At 40.9% G+C, this 17,122-nt stretch overlaps 1 protein-coding gene across 1 annotated transcript in view; it reads left to right on the top strand.

Annotated features, from left to right (window-relative positions):
- The window catches only part of mylka (myosin, light chain kinase a), a 111,127-nt gene continuing 94,005 nt past the window's right edge, over positions 1-17,122 (top strand). The window contains exon 1 of the mRNA XM_058786564.1: positions 1-200. The gene's annotated coding sequence lies outside the window, so the exon portion shown is untranslated. The remainder of the gene's footprint in view (positions 201-17,122) is intronic.

Raw genomic sequence — 17,122 nt, 5'->3', positions numbered from 1 at the left:
AATGAGGAACTCTCAGCCTGTGATGTTAGGATTCATGCCAGCCAGTTCGGTGCCGACAGGGAAAACACGTTGAGAGCAGATCAGAGTCAGGACAGCGAGTCTGGACGCGCTCTCGTCACTGTGTCCCGCTGAACTCCTGTGAATGACAGACACGCAGCAGACGGACACTAATCTCTCCAGAGTCCAACACGGCTGTCTGGGTGAGTTTGCTCTGACTCTTTATGTCCTCGGCTTAATATGGGATAACGTTTACCTGTAAGAAATGTTAATCTTACACTCAGATTTTGGTACATCATCTAATGCACTTTTTGAATAGAGACTGAGTACTTTCTCTGAGAAAGTTTGACATTAAAACTTAGAAAGCTTGACTTTTTTATTTTTTATTTTAATTTTTTTTAGTCAATAAGAGTTCTTTATTGTTTTCATGAGTTGTTCATTATAAGGTGAAATGTACATCGTTATGCTGTTTTGTGACATAGTGAGTTTTAGAATAACTGTACAGTTTAACTGTGTCCCCAAAAGTCATTTAAGTCACACTTAAAAATATCAAATGTTATTGCAAACACTTCCAGTGTTAGTGGATCATGTCTATGGTTAATGCGATTCTCTACACCTGTGTATACACATAAAAAAGACTAGCAGTTTCTTAGAAAAAAAAAAAAAAAAAAAACGTTTTAAAGTACCATAAATCCTTTTTAAATCCATTTTTTTCTCTCGTCGAAGTCTGTGTGAATTGAATTCATACATACACTAAAAATCAACAAAACACCAGCTGATTAAAAGTCATTGAAGCAAAAAAAAAAAAAAAAAAAGGATAAAGAAAATTAGTCAAGAGACAAGGTCCTGCATCATAAATGCTTGCTTTATTTAGAATCTAGTACATTTTTAAGTGTGAAAAAAAGTGTCCACATACAGTCTGAGAACACTGCAAATAATGTTTATTCTGATGAACACGCAAAATATGAGGATGTCACATACACTATACTGTAAGAGGTATATCATGTGGTCACATTTCCAGTTGTTCCACATTCTCATGTATAATTACTCCTAATCAACATAAATGTGACGTTTATTCCAGTCGGATGTCTTTGATCCAAAGCTGTGGTTAAATTCCCAGAACAGGAAAATTGTCCCATAATGTACAACAATGCCCATGAGGATGAATGAAGCCTCGATTTCGTGAGGTTAATGAATAGACTTTTGCCCTTTATTAAGTTTATTATGTATTAAGGGTGAGGTGTATTAGAGGGCGTTACTTTCTATAAAGCCCCTTCCTGCTGTCTTTTTTCCTGAACTATGACTGGTGTGATCAGTTTTTAGCTTCCCCTCCCTCTCTCTGTCTCCACCCTCCAGATGTGTTAGATTCAGTGCTTTAAATGGTCGTCTGCAGGTTAGGTGCTGCTCTTTATTGTGTTTCAGAGCTGGTGTGATCAGAGGACAGCGACAGGCTCTTTCATGTCTTATCTGTATATGTTCAGAATCTTGTGAGCGAGTCAATGAACACAATTGTTTCCTCTTGTTATGTGTAGACAAATCTATACAAAGTGTTTGTGCAGCTGGCTGAAATTACATTTAACTAGACGCCTCACTACCAGTTTATGTTTTCTGACAGGACAGAGCATTTTTGGGGCTTGATTACATTGTTTTACCTGAGGCAGAACCACACAACAGAGAACATGTTTAACCCTCGTACCCTCATCTTCAGTTGTTTGTTGAAGAACAGTCATACTACATCTTTTATTATTATAATTTTTTTACATAACACAGCATAAACAACAATCATTTGGTCTTCACCAGCTTCTATAATTATACAACTCTATGTCTCGGATAACACATAACAGATTTTGTTGTAATTATTTATCCAAAAGCAAAGGAAGCCAAAATACTGAAACCTTGACTGAGCCTTGTTCTGCTCCCTAGTTTCCCTGTCGTGAATCAGAACAACATTCGGATACATCATCAGTTGTTGTCATCAGTCTGAATAGAATTATAAGGCCATTTCTGAACAATTAGAAAACAAACATTATTTATTTTCTGCATTCTTCTGGATGATTTACAAAACAGAGAACACTGATGAAAATGGAAAATTCCTGTCAGGAGCAGAAGTCTTTGAAAATTCACACCTTGGTGTGTGTGTGTGTGTGTGTGAGAGAGAGAGAGAGAGAGAGAGATCAAAAATTTAGGATGAGAATGATCTAATATGACAGACATTTTTGATGTAACAAAAGATTTAATAAATAAATGTATCATGGTTTCCCAAAAATATTGCACAGCACAACTTTTTTTCACCATCGATAATACTAAGAAATGTTTCTTGAGCAGCAAATCTGCAGACTTTGGAATGATTTCTGAAGGATCATGTGAGACTGAAGACAGAAATAATGATCCTGAAAATTTGGCTTTGACATCACAGGAATAAATTGTATTTTAAAGTATATTAAAATACAACACAGTCTAAACTGTAAATTGTATTTTACTGTATTTTAATAAAATAAATGCAGCCTTTGTGAACATGACTTTCAAAAACATTAAAAACTCTTATTCAAACTACTGACTAGTAATGTACTTTAAAATAATATTTTAATATTTAATTTAATGTTAAATTTTTTTTTTTTTTTTAAATGTAACCAACCCTAAAACATTTGAATGGTAGCGTATGTTAGATGTTAAAGTACAATCCAGAAAAGATCGTCTGGTAGGATAAAGCCTGTTCTCTTGCAGCTCTGGTTTGCATTTTTAAAGTTACATTTGAACAATTCACAATATTTGTAGAACAATGTCATGAGAACAGACTGAACAGTCATTATACTCACAGTGTTTCTCCACAAACACTTCAAACCTACTGTCAAACACTGTGCTGCATGGAAGGGTGACGATTTGGCCTTGTTTTTCTGCCAAAGGTTCCCGAGACCTTGCTGTCATCAAGTCACCCATGACCTCCCACTTTATACTAAAGTACCCAAGAGAAAAATATGATGTCATCTGTCTGATGGCCAAAACTGACGATCCCAAGGACAACAGACAATTCAACAATTGAGGGAGATGGAATAACCATTGACAGATGAAACATTCATTTGTTCATTGAAATATTCCCTCTCTTGGCCATTTAGAAGATTTGTAAAACATTATATCTAAAGTGTCACTTGTTTACTCATTCAGAGCTGAAATATCAGATCACAGCACACTGATTTAAGATTTTACAGACTAATCATGCTTTGAGGATTGATTTGGACTGATATTATCTTCTTGACATTTGTTTTATAGGAATATCATACTAATCTGTAATCACGCTTGTGGTTCTAATTATAATTAGATTTTACTTAAATGTTGAGTTAACAGTTAATAAACCAAAAGCCTCTGTATGTGGCATCCAGGAACAATGTGTTGCAGAGAGAGTGAGATATGAGCTCTCTCATTCTTTCACAGTGACCTCACTCAGTTCAGGTATTTAACCTGTGCTGTGGATGAACAGACACCTGTGTGTGAATTCAATTCAATTCAATTCAAGTTTATTTGTATAGCGCTTTTCACAATACAAATTGTTGCAAAGCAGCTTTACAAAAAATTTTAACGTTTCTACAATATATTTAGTAGTAGTTTATCAGTGGTGACTATGTCAAGTTGATGTACATATGGCAGAAATGTACGGTAAAAATCAGTATCAGTATCAAATCAGTAATAACGTAAACAAACAGACGATGAACACTATTAACAGCAATGATTATACATTCCAATCAAACTTATAGCAAAATTTGGTAGTTCTGTATGTTGTTTCAGGGTTGGCATCATCTGAGGTCCTCTGAGGGGTTGGCATCATCTCTTCTCAGGTGTTCTGGATCCAGACTGAAGCTTGTGTAATTCCTGTGGCAGAAACAGAGAAACAAATAGAGACATAATTAGCATAGCTGCTGTTCCAACCAAGCAAAATGATTTGTTCAACCCAAGCTAAAGAATAATAATGTGCATTTGATCAGATATAACTGCAGTACAAGATTATGAGATGCATTATGCGAATGCTTGGCTAAAGAGATGTATATTTAATCTAGATTTAAACAGAGAGAGTGTATCTGAACTGCAAACATTATCAGGAAGGCTGTTCCAGAGTTTGGGAGCCAAATGCGAAAAAGCTCTACCTCCTTCAGTGGACTTCGCTATCCTAGGTACTACCAAAAGTCCAGACTTTTGCGACCTTAGGGAGCGGGATGGATTGTAGCATGATAGAAGACTAGTTAGGTATGCAGGAGCTAAACCATTAAGGGCCTTGTATTATTTATATTACTTAATATTACTTAAGTAGCAATATTTTGTAACTGATACAGAACTTAATAGGTAGCCAGTGCAGAGACTGTAAAATTGATATAATTAAATCTAGTGTATCATTAAAACGATGAGTGGGCCCGTTGACATGTTGCTTGACTCCAATAGAGTTTATTAAGTCAGTAAACGCAAGTCCTAATGCATCATTTGTATTATCAACGTGAATGTTAAAATCTCCGACAATTAGCGCTTTATCAACATTAACCAGAAGGTCTGAGAGGAAATCTGCTAATTCTTTTAAGAAATCAGTATACGGCCCTGGCGGTCTATACACAGTAGCCAGAGCAAGAGATAGGAGAGATTTCTTTTGCGTATCTGACAGTGTAACATTAAGCAGAAGTATCGAATGAGGTTTTGTTCATTTATTTTGTATTTTTCTGGTTTAATCACGATCAGATTTTTTCTAGATCATGCATTAAATTTATATTTTGGCCTCACTATTCGGGGGAACAGACACAGTCTTTATAGATTGGACAGCACAAGTACTTCTATCATTTAAGTGGGTAGAACAAAAGTCATCATAGCAGTAATTTGAGAATTGGCTTACTTGTCATATAGAGCATAGCGTCCTGGAGATGTTGTCCGACAGTAGTTCCGCTCCGACTCTGCCGGGGTACAGGCCATCAGCACAGAAAAGCCTAGGACGCTCCCAGAAAAGATTCCAATTATTAACAAAGAGCAGTTTCTGTTCTTTACACCTTGACAATAACCATTCGTTTAAAGCAAAAAGTCTACTGAACCTTTCGTGTCCTCGTCGATTCTTGGAAAGCGGCCCTGAGACGATGATTGTCGTTGCAGGCGATGTGCTGCGTATCATCTCGATCAGGCTCCTGAAGTCCATCTTCAGTGTTTCCATCTGCCACATCTTGGTGTCATTCACCCCCGTGTGAATCACAACAGCTGCAACTCTCTCGTTGCCCTTCAGGATCGCGGGTATCTGCGCAGAAACATCGAGAACACGAGCACCAGGGAAACATTGAGTGTGCACTTTACCTTCAGCTAACGTAGCACGGACGTGCCAGACAATGGAGTCTCCCACGATCACAGCGTCACATTCCATCTCGCGGAGGGGAGCGAAGCAGTTCCGGGTGGAGATCTGAAGACTGGAGGTGGCGGAGGGGGAGAGGTCATCGCCCTGGGCTTGGCTCGCATCTTCGAACGCGTCCTCACCTTCACTCAAATAGACACAAATCTGCCATTAAAGCAAGTAACAGTGAGTAAAACAATGGTAATGTGTGTGAATAGAGTATTAGCAATGTAAGCGAGATTAGCGGCAACCATGCTAGCGATGCTAACGGGCTATAAGCTACAGTAATAGCGGACTCAGCAAATCAAAATAAAACGCTAGTTACGTATGTAACTGTGGCGCCCTTGCGTACCTCACCATAACAGACAAATAATTGATATGTCTGTCTGAAAGAAGCAGTAGACTTAATATAGCACCTTAAAGCTCGTACAGGACACAGCAGATAATACCTCCCCCCACCTGCATCGGATGGAGAAAAAGGAGATTGAAAAGCAGCCAGATGAATAGACTGATTCACAAATTGTGGTGATAAGACCTTAGGAAGGCCGGCCTGATTAGGCCAAGGAATGACTTCAGAATCCTCTGGTAACCAGCGTAAGCACGATTCACTCACTGACAGGGCATGAAGCTCACAAACGCGTTTAGCAGAAGCAATGGCTAACAGAAAAGACACTTTCAAGGACAACCACTTAATATCCACAACATCCAATGGTTCAAATTGTGGTGTACAAAGAACCTCTAGAACAAGTGGAAAGTCCCAAACAGGAAAGGGAGTAGAACGAAAACTCCCTTCAGAAAACTACATACAAGGTTGTGAGACCCCAAGGATGCACCATCGACCAGGCATGATAAGAAGATATGGCATCAACATAAACTTTTAAGGTAGAAGACGCCTTGTTTCCATCTAAGAGATGCTGCAAAAATCTCAAAACATTTGGTACAGTACAATGAACTGGGTCAAGTCCTTGAGCCCCACACCAAGATGAGAAAATCCTCCAACGAGCAGCATAAAGCTGTCGTGTTGAAGGAGCCCTAGTGTTACCAAAGGTGTTCAGAACTGCTGGCTCACAATCAGTTAACTGAGAAGTGGGCCCACTGGCCAAACCCAAAGCTGAAGCTGAGCTGGGTCTGGGTGCCAAACACGGCTGTTCAGCTGAGAAAGGAGGTCCTGTCTGATGGGAAGCTGCCACGGCTCGCCCTGTGTTACCCGTTGTTACCTGTTTCCAGGGTTTCAGCGCTCTGACACAAGCAGAAGACACAGCAATCATGCGATGGCGATGTCTCGTTGAGTCTAGCCCTAAGCTATTGCTCCACCTCTGAAAAGGCCTGAGGTGAAGCAATCCTAAGGGAATCACGGATGTGGCAGCAGCTAACATCCCCATCATTTGTAATGGACACCATAAAGTATCCTTGCCCCCAGACGGAAACGAGTCACCAACTAAAGAATACTGTCCGAGTGTGAGATGGTGTGGCGGATATTGTGACAGAATTGAGTGTTATTTCTACGAAGGTTATGGTCAGCTCTGGAACCAAATTACTTTTTATTTCGTCACAGCAAGGCCCAGCTTCTGTATATGCTCCAGAACAATCTTGGTATCGCATAAAGCACGCACTCTTGTTGGGGCGCAGAGCAGCCAATCGTCCAAATAGGGCAGAATCCTCATGCCTTTGGACCAAAGAGGAGACAGGGTCCAGGGTTTTTACTCATGCATCTCGTAAAAACACGAGGAGCTAGAGATTCTGAACTGATAGACTTGACCCTGAAAACTGAATCTCAGAAACTTCTTGTGGTGGGGAGCAATGGGGACATGGAAGTAAGCATCCCTCAAATCTACACTCGCAAACCAGTCTCCTTTCATCACAGATCGAAGAACGTCGACTGTGCGCAACATTTGAAAACGAAGACACTTTAGGAACACATTGAGGTGTCGAAGATCCAGAATTGGTCGGAAATCGCTATCCTTTTTTGGAACAAGGAAGTACGTTGTGTAAAAACCATCCTTCTGTTTTAGAGGGGTAACTTTTTCTATGGCTCCTTTCAACAACAGCGAACGAATTTCCATGGAAAGGGCCATTGAACTGGTTGCATCTTTGACAACTGACAACGACCGACTGCTGGCACAGAAACTTCAAGGTTTTGGGTTTCTGCCCTTTGAACCTGTGGGGGACGTTGACATGGCCCCCCTTGATGGTGGCGGGGAAAAGGGTGGCTCTTCAGCCACTCTATGTCACTGTGGCATCTGAAGTTGAGGACCGCTATGGTGACGCAACCATTGCTCTGAGCTCAAGTAACGTGGGTGAGCTGGCGTCAATCACATTCTAAAAGAAGGAGCCTATGGGGCCTGAGTTAACTGCCGTGTAGCCTCTGATAACTTCATTCTCTTTTCTAATAGTTCAGAAATGTTGGGGCCAAAGAGATGCCCCGGTACAATTGGTAATTCCCTCAATGTCTTCTTACAATCTTCAGGCAACCTTGCCTGAGTAAGCCATACCTGGCGTCGGGCTGTTAGAAGGGTTGCCGAAAGTGTCACAAGTTCACACGTTACATGACCTATAGTCAATAGGGCTGTCTGTTAGAACTGAGGTACAGAGGGGTCAACATTCGCTGACTCTAGTGTGGTGTTACAGGCAAGCAGCAGCTGGTAAATAGTATTCTCCACAGACTCTATAGACTCATATGCTTTCTTCAATAATGTGTCTGTACTCTGTACACTTGGGCAGTGTACATTGCCGCTAAGCACTTCATCTGGTGATACCACCAATGCTGCTACCGGCTGTTCAATTTCAGGTGCCTGACCTACCACAATAGAGTCAGCCTCAGCCATTGAAGCAAGAGTGCAGGCTGTCTTTGACCTCCTCTTAGGCACATTGGAGCCTATTGATGCACTGGAGAATTCAGCCACAAAGTCCTTGCATGGTGGCATAGTAAACGTACTATCAGCATTTTGCTTGAAGAACACATTATTTTGAGCAGACTGAACAGATTTATCAAGACCCAAACAAGCCACTGCCATCTGCAGAATCAAAAGAAAGTCATCAGGAGAAGATTGGCCTGCACTAGATGAATGTACAGACCCACCGCTTGAACCACCAGCAGCAGACAGGCTGGAGAGAGCATCTTGTGGGGGGCCAGGCTGCATGGCAGGTTCCACCAGCTCTTCATCAAGGAAATGTGAATTAGATGCACTCATGGACAGAACGTCTAAATCGATAGTATTCAGAGGTTGGAAAGCAATCTCGTTCACCGAAGTGTTCTCAGGAGGCTTGGCTGATGCCGGGGGTTGTAAAGACTGAAGAAGACGTTTCAGCTTTGCCATCTCTGAAGAGTGAGTAGCAGCAGTCTTCGATAGCGAATTTTCTGTCTGCGGTAAAGATTTCTTTTTGGTTTGCGGAGCTCCAGCAGCTGCTGATGTGCAACGTTTTTGAGCCTAAATATGTGGCGCCTAAATATGATTGTGTGAGGCTAGCAAACGAGTCAGGATCTAGCTCTGCAAGACGAAGCTGTCTTTCTGACAGCAGCAGCATGGCACAGTGCACGGATCAGTCAACGCTTCTTTCAGATGCTGAATCCCCAAACATGACGGGCAGCGATTGTGTCCGTCGTCGGCAAGAAGTGTGTTCGGACACAGTTTGCAGCTCGGTGGAGAAACGGTTATATGAGAGCTGTGCTATTATACACATGCTTGACTATGCTATTTGATATTACAAGTTAATATATTTTAAATTTATAAATGCAAATGTGTAAATGCAAACAACTTAAATACATGACATACAAGGTTCAATAGACATAGATACAGTACAATAAAAGTAATCAAGAAATTACATATAGAGATGTACTTAATTGAAAAAAAAAACCAAAACAAAAAAACTTAAAAGTCAAGTTATTTCTTTTTACTTCTTTTTTCCACAAGCACATTTCTCCTTTATTGGTCATTTACTGTAGCCATGCATTTTGACAAACATTTTTTCAAACACTTGAATCACAATAATTTCAACATATAGTCGATGCTTTACCAGTGCCAAGTGGTTTTGGAGGGCTCTTAACAGTGTGCAATTTTTTTTTTTCCCTGTCTGCTGCCTTTTAAATATTTGAGACTGTGCATGTTCTTGTGGCACCACCAGCCAATCACTGTTGTCATGGCATTATTTTTCTACGGCTCAAGTCACATGGCATTTGCTTTACATTACTGGATGTAACTAATAGTCCAGATTAAACATTCGTAACCAGATGAAGAGTGAATTCAGTAAATATATCACCATAATAGTTACTATATTATTCTGATTTTTTGATCCACAGATCATGATATTTTGTGAAACGCTATCCTATCCTGAAAGTCCTGGCCTCACAGGCTGCAGATAATATCATTAATGTGTGTTTGTTGAATCAGGTCATTATTGACTGGGAGCCATTCTAAACAGCATCAGCTCAACACACACATTGAGAGTCAGTGGAATATGTACTGTGTAGTGGTAAACTGATAAAGCTTTGGCTCTGTTCATGTTATCAGTGTCTCAACAGACACCCAGAAACAAAAACATATGCCTAACTGCAGCTGTGCTGATAATACACCATTATTTTTAAAGAATGGCATGTTTACAGTCACATACAAATACACCTGACCATATATGGCCATATAATTTACCAGTGTGCTGTTTACCTGGTTAGAAATTCAAATTTTGTAGATGTGCATCCATACAGTAGTAGCTTAAAGTCTTTTGTGCTGAATATGTACCAGCTAGTTAATATGCAGTGGTTCTCAGTTGATGAGTGACTAGATAGTGTCGTGAACAGCAGCTAAATACAATCACAAATGTAAATGATAAAAAAACAACTAAATATATAACCTGAAAATATTTTAAAACAGGCATCATACACTTGCAGACTTTGTCTATTTTTACAGAGAACAACTGAGCATCATACACTAAACGAATAACGATCACGCACTACCAGACTTTTCAAAACAAGAAACTTCATGACTATATTTCTTAATACACTTAAGTATGTGTTTAAAAAGTATACAGTGTAGTAATGTCAAATCAAAACTTTTTGCCATGTCTGTTTTGGGGTTTTGTTTCATGTTCATTGTTTTCATGTCTCTTATTTTGTCATAATCATAGTTCCTGTCTAGTCATGTGATTCCCTTGATTCTTATGTATTCCTGCCTAGTGTGTGTGCCATGCTCTGATTGGTTGCTTTCGTCATATGCCTTGTTTCCCATTGGTTGGTTTGTGTCATGTGACCCTCTTGTTTGGTATTTATAGACCTCATGTTGCATTTGTCTCTCGTTGAGTATTATCCCTGTAAACTCGGTTGGAGAGTTCTTGCTTTTGTTTACGCCAAGTCTGTTCATGCCATGCTATGCCATGCCAAGCCATGCCAAGTCAAGTCTTATTTCAAGTCAGGTCAAGTCAAGTCTTTGTTTATTGTTTGGTCACTTTTGGGATTTAAATAAAGCAGCATTTGGGTTCTTTTCAACTCGCCTCCAGTGGACTCATTACGGAATAATCGACCAACCATGAACCCAGCAGTTGCCCTCCTTGGACTACGTCATGGTAACCGATCCATGGAGGATTATGTTGAGGAATTTTGTGAACTGTGCTACCAGGTGGACTTTAATGACATTGCCCTCAAAGACATTTTTCAGTATGGATTAACTGGAGAAATTTCACCTTTAATGCTACGTCAGACCCCTCACTGGACTCTTGAACAATACATTGACTTTGCTTTGAGGATGAGTGGCTCTGCTTTTACTGTGGGGATTGCGGATGAGAAACCCTGCTATTCCCCAGTATCTGCCACACCAGAGTATTTGCACATCATGTCTGCAATTATTCACGTCACATCAGAGTCTACGGAGCCCACTCACATCACGTCAGAGTCTACGGAGCCCACTCACATCACGTCAGAGTCTACAGAGCCCACTCGCGTCATGTCAGAGTCTACAGAGCCCACTCACATCACGTCAGGGTCTACAGAGCCTGCTCATGCCATGCCGATCAAGCCTGAACCTGCTAACGTCATGTCTGCCAAGCCAAAGCCTGCTAACGTCATGTCTGCTACTCCAAAGCCTCTTCACGTCATGTCTGCCAAGCCAGAGCCTGTTCACGTCATGCCGCCCACTCAAGAGACTCTTCACAACATGGCTGCCACACAAGAGCTGTGGATGCAGAGCTTGGGCCAGGACTGATGAGACTGATTGACAATGTGATGGATCCACCTCTGATGTCAGTGCGAGCAGCTGGCATCCCAGTGGTCTCTACACTTTCAAGCCTCACAGCCTCAACACACCCAAGCCCGGCGAGCATGCCACTGTCTACTGGGCTGCCCGTGATGGCATTCGCCTTTTTGAGTGTGTGGGCTGCACACTGCACTCCTGAGGCCTCTCCTGTCCACGAGTCTGTCCCAGAGGCCTTTCCTGTCCACGAGTCTCTCCTAGAGGCCTCTCCTGTCCACAAGTCTGCCCCAGAGGTCTCTCCTGTCCACAAGTCTGCCTCAGAGGTGGTGGCATCCGCTGCAGAACCTCCCGAGGCGGCGGCGTCTGCTTCTGAACTCTCTGACTGCCCTGTCTCGGCCAAGGAGGCCATTTATGAACTCACAGTCTGTCCTGTCATGACCAAAGAGGCCGTTCATGAACTCACAGTCTGTCCTGTCATGGCCAAGGAATGTTGGCCCATCTCACTGCCAAGGAAACCAAGAATGAACTTTCAGTCTTGCCTGTCGTGGCCACGGAGGCCGCCTTTGAACCCCTTGTCTTGCCTGTTATGGCCAAAGAGGCTGCCTGTGAACTGTCTGCCCCGGCCATGGAGGCCACCTCTGCTTGTCACGTTACTGTCAAAGGCTGTTTATGCTTAGCCATGGTCTTCTGCTCCACTGTGGTGGTCACCAGCTTCACCTGCTACACCGTGGTGGTCCTCTACTCTGCCGTGGTGGCCCCACGCGCTGCTGGCTCCACCCTGGCTCTCTGCCTCTGTTCCATGGCCCAGGTCCTCCAGTACTCCATAGTCTGTCACTGCTTCACAGCCCAGGAGCCGTCAGGAGTCTTGGGGGGGGGGATCTCTCATGTCTTTTTTGGGGTTTTGTTTCATGTTCATTGTTTTCATGTCTCTTATTTTGCCATAGTTCCTGTCTAATTATGTGATTCCCTTGATTCTTATTTATTCCTGCCTAGTGTGTGTGTCATGTTCTGATTGGTTGCTTTAGTCATGTGCCTTGTTTCCCATTGGGTGATTTGTGTCACGTGACCCTCTATTTATAGACCTCATGTTGCATTTGTCTCTCATTGAGTATTATCCCTGTAACCACTGTTGGAGTGTTCTTGCTTTTGTTTACGTCAAGTCTGTTCATACCATGCCAAGTCAAGTCTTTGTTTATTGATTGGTCACTTTTGGGATTTAAATAAAGCTGCACTTGGGTTCTTTTCAACTCGCCTCCAGTGGACTCATTATACTTTTACTCTAAAGTACATTTTAAATCATTATGGTTTAATAATCTTTTGTCATGCTTTAAAGAAATACACTTATTTTTTGTTGAATAATATATTAAATCACATGTAAAGTATACTTGATTTAACTGTAGTGTGTTATTAAATATTACATTTTATATTACATATATATTTGTGCACTAAATTGCTTTCAAGTTCATCATTAGTGATGTGTAATTTAAAATATTTATGACATATGAGTTTCAATAGAAATGGCATTGTCAGTACATTCAGAAATGCACTAACCATATTATAAATACAATGGTTATAAAATAAGAAATTATCAAATTACATATAACGTTGTACTTTAAGACCTGCTTTGGTGGGTAAAAATTCACTCTGAAGTTCTAAATATAGTTAGAATTGAAACTATAATACATTTTACTAAATCCTAACCCTGAAATCATACAATATCAAACAATTTTCATAATCTCTGACTCATTATAGTCTGAAGATTAAAAAAAAAAAAAAAAGGTAGTATCTGCAGACTTGCTCTTCTTATAGCCAACTAACTAGTTTTGATTCATCCAAACTCTATGCAAAAATAATTTATTGTTAATCATATGTATTCAGCTTTAATGTAATTCTAATTTGTACTAAAGTCTAATTTGGCTTTAATTTGGACTGAGAACATGACTGAGAGCATGGCCATGCAAAGAGTTCTGTACCAGGTGGATAAAGCTATCCATTAGCATTTTCATTCATCTCTCATCGCAGTTGCTTTTCTGGTGCATGAATCACTGGAAGTGCTGGATTTGAAATCTGACATCTTTGCTCATGGGACCACAGAACTTTCTGAGCCAATCACCAGGGCCATAAATGCCATGTGACAGAAAAATAACATGACATACAATCAGTTGTTTTAGCTGATCGAAAGAGGTTACCCTTTGAGACATGCTCTTCTTGCATAGTTGTTTTTGAGTGACATTGGCATTCATAGCTCTCAATTTGGTTGACTGGTGCAGTTGGTGATGTTTGGGCCTTTGCAAGTCTTTGTCTTGTTAGTATAGAAAGTGTTTGCATAGTTTGTTGTAACTCACACTTTCTGATTATTGAACTAGTAATGCCCGCTGGGACATCCAGACATGTAGAGGCTGTTTGATTGGCTCTATGACTCTCTCTCCTCTCCACCTGTAGCTGGTGTGTGGTGAGCGCACTGGCGCCGTTGTCCTGTGGCTGCCGTCGCATCATCCAAGTGGATGCTGCACACTGGTGGTGGTTGAGGAGAGACCCCCCCCCCCCCACTTGATTGTAAAGCGCTTTGGGTGTACAGCAATACACAATAAAAAAGCGCTATATAAATGCTTCCTTCCTTCCTTCCTTCCTGTTTGCACCCTTTCCAAATATTATCTTTATTGCTATTTTTTTAAGCTGCCAGAAACATTCAATTTATAGTTTTCCTTACAGTTGTTTTTTTTTAATCTGTTATTCAAAAGTTGGAAGCCAATAGAGACAGAGCGACATGCATCATAATCTGAAAACCACACCCACCGGGGGGAAAACAATCCAATGATCTCCATTGACTTTGCATTGCGGGAAGCTGCCTCCTTGTCATTTCTGTCAAAAAACAGAACAATGTCTAAAAGCTGCTGTGTGACAAGGTGTACAGCAAACAAGCTAAAAAACCCAGAACTACATTTTTATAAGCTGTCGACCCAAAAAAATTTGTGTTTAAGGACACAAAAGTAAAGCGCAACGTGTCTTACTCTGAGAACTACGCCCACTAGAGGGAAACGTAATTGGCGACAGGAAACATTCATTATTTTTAACCATGTCAAAGGATTATTTCACCACCCTATGTGAACCTGAGAGGAGGAGATATATTGAGAAAATAAATTTTATTGGCCTATGTCAGTGCCCCTTTTCCTTACCTTCCTTTTGTTTGAGAAATGATCCAACTGAATGGCCCAAAGTGAAATATTGTTTTTGGAGTCGACAGCTCATAAAAACATGGATCTGTTTTTTTTTTTTTAGCTTATTTGCTGTAACAATGAGACTGTTTCATTTTTGTTTGGGAGACAGTGATTTCTGCTATTCTGTTTGATGATGGGGTGGCCAACGTCAGTCCTGGAGAGTTTTGCTCCAGCCATGATAAAAACTCTCCTGGATGTAGCTTTCTACAGCTACTCTTGTCTGGGTTAGAGCAAACATCTGCAGGACTGTAGCCAGGTTTCCATCCAAAGTTGTGAATTTAAAGGGGTCATATGATGCGATTTCAAGATTTTCCTTTCTCTCTGGAGTGTTACAAGCTGTTTGTGCATAGATAAGATTCCTAAAGTTGCAAAGACTAAAGTCTCAAACCCTAAGAGATATTCTTTATAAAAGTTAAGACTCGACCACGCCTTCCTAAAATGGCTCCTTCAAACATGCCCCCACATGTCTATGTCACTGTGTGGGAAGATTTGCATAACACCGCCCAAATGTATATGCAAAGAAAGAAGGTGGAACTATTATTCTCGCTGTAGTATTGTTGCTGCGGCCATGTCGTGGAGACGCTGTGTTTCGTTGTGAAAGCGAAACTACTTTGTTTGGCCTTCCAAAAGAGGACACGACTAGAAATCAGTGGTTAAGTTGTATTTACAACACTGTTCCAGAACAGGTCAACCCAAATACTCAGATATGTGCAGTGCATTTTACGGAGGACTGTTTCCTGAACCTGGGAGGAGAGGAGCCTACATTGCTAGCTGTGCACAAAGGCTGTTTCTATAAAGTGGAGCAATTCCAACTTTGCAAGGACAGTATGGCGCTTCTGACTCACAGCCTGTAAGTACATTTGCTTATTTAAAGAATTTGCTACTTACTATTCAAATGCGAGTTTTGAGCAGTGTAGAGTAGTGCTTGTTGTTTGTCGTTTCTCCGATCACAAATGCAAACATGGTGTTATGTTTACGTGGCGCGATATGCAATGCAACGTGTAAAAAGACAGTATAAGTCATTATAATCAGTAATTATGCCCCACTGGATGCAACAAATGCCTCGTTTGTAATGAGTTTTATTGTTTTTGTGTCGTCGCACCGGGACACGGCATCACATTATGGTAAGGGGCGAACTTTAAACCACTTCTCCGCCTCAGAGCAAGCATTGCTTTCTGAGGTGGATGCTGTAAGACATTTCTGGGAGGCAATTATACAGAAATACTTTGTTGACAGACTTTGCTTGGGTATTTCCGAATGACCATAACAACATTTCAGATGCTGTGGAATGAGATCAGTCCGCTGGTTTTGCCGTCCCATAGCGCATAGTCACATACTGTAACTTTTTTGATGCACTTGGAGGAATTTATTCACAAAATGCATTTCCATCTCCCATTATTTGTATTAACCCTTTTTTGCAGTGTAAAACTTTTTTGCGATTTTTATTCAAAATTAGGTGTTTCCATCACTTGTTTCTCATGCGATACTTCAAAATGCATATTAAAACAGGGTGATGGAAACATATCTATTGGCTCTCCAGGACTGAAGTTGGCCTCCCCTGGTCTAGGGTCTGGAGTGTTTCCCTGCCCATGGCCGAGGCGCTGGGATAGATTCCATCATCCCTGTGCGATCCTACAAGCGACTGGACATGGGTGTTTGACTATGCTCCTGGCACGGGAATTACACATCACATTACTCATTACATCAACTGAGAAAACTGGTTGTGTCAATTTATGTCAGTTTAAAAGTGACTACCTAACAGAGGAGTGTCCAATCCTGCTCCTGGAGGGCCACCTTCCTTAGTTTACCTTCAATTCAAATTAAACGCACCTGAATCAGTTAATCAAAGTTTTAGGATTACTAGAAACCTCCAGGCAAATGTGTTGGGTGGCCTGGAACTAAACTCTAATGGACATCAGCACTCCAGGAGCAGGATCAGACACCCACAACTAATACAGCAGGAACTCATAGTTAATCTTAACAACAACTGAATGTTCACTTGGTAATAAAAGAAAGTCTTGAAAACATTAAAGTCATGTCTTAAATTGAACCCACTCTTCTTTCATGCACCCTGATTTCTGCTGTATTTTTAATTATTCTTGTGTTATAGAGATGCATATGACAGTGGAGACTATGGGCCTGTTTACACCTGGTCATTTCATGCATTTTCGCTGATCAGATATCTATCTGATTTGTTAAAATGTTTCCATTTACACTTGGCCGCATAAATGTGTCTTTGCAAAACGGATATAAATCCGTTCTTAAATTCCCGTGCTATATGCAAATTTAACGGAGTTCATGTCAAAGCAATAGATATGCACTTCATTTTATTCATTATCAGCTAATTTCAATATCAGAGACCGCAACAGGAGATAGCACGGCAT

This window comes from Onychostoma macrolepis, chromosome 09, assembly GCF_012432095.1.
Source record: "Onychostoma macrolepis isolate SWU-2019 chromosome 09, ASM1243209v1, whole genome shotgun sequence".
Lineage (NCBI taxonomy): Eukaryota > Metazoa > Chordata > Actinopteri > Cypriniformes > Cyprinidae > Onychostoma > Onychostoma macrolepis.
The sequence above is the reverse complement of the archived record's forward strand: the minus strand, read 5'-3'. Positions and strand labels throughout refer to the sequence as shown.